Source organism: Penaeus monodon, chromosome 33 (assembly GCF_015228065.2).
Source record: "Penaeus monodon isolate SGIC_2016 chromosome 33, NSTDA_Pmon_1, whole genome shotgun sequence".
Taxonomy (NCBI): Eukaryota; Metazoa; Arthropoda; class Malacostraca; order Decapoda; family Penaeidae; genus Penaeus; species Penaeus monodon.
In genome coordinates this window covers 7297225-7297832 of record NC_051418.1, presented here as the reverse complement: position 1 = coordinate 7297832, position 608 = coordinate 7297225, and positions in this window count along the sequence as shown.

Genomic DNA, 608 nt, shown 5'->3' with positions numbered 1-608 from the left:
ATTTGGAGAGAGGAATAAGTATATATCTAAATACACATATAGTTCTAAGGAACTATAGAAGAAGGCGAAGGAAGGAGGCGCGTGAAAGGGAGAGAAAGATGGAAGGATGCGGGAACGGAAGAAACCCGTCCCCTCTCTTCCCCTCCCCCCTCCTCCCTTTCCCCTACTCCTTCCCCTATCCCACCCCCTTCCTCCCCACTCTTCCTCCCTTCCCCTCACCCTTCCTCCTTCCCCCACTCCCCTCCCCCACCTTTCCTCCCTTTCCCCCTACCCCTCCCCCTATCCCACACCCCTTCCCCCTCCTTTCCTCCCTTCCCCTCACCCTTCCCTCCCTTCCCCCCTCCCCTCACCCTTCCCCCCTCCCCTCCCCTTCTCCCACTCTTCCTCCCTATCCCCACCCTACCCCATCCTCTGTGCCTCCTCCCCCCCCTCCGCCCCTCCCCCTTGAGCCAGCGGGAAAGTGGAAGGGCGTGGCCAAGCGGCGAGGCCCTGGGGGGGAGTGAGGAGTATTTTTAGCGATCGGAAAGGGAGCGCTAGGAAGCCACGCCCCCTTCTACCCCCCACCCCCCCTCGAGTCGTTCCTTGTTCTTCTTCCCTCTCTCTTTCTT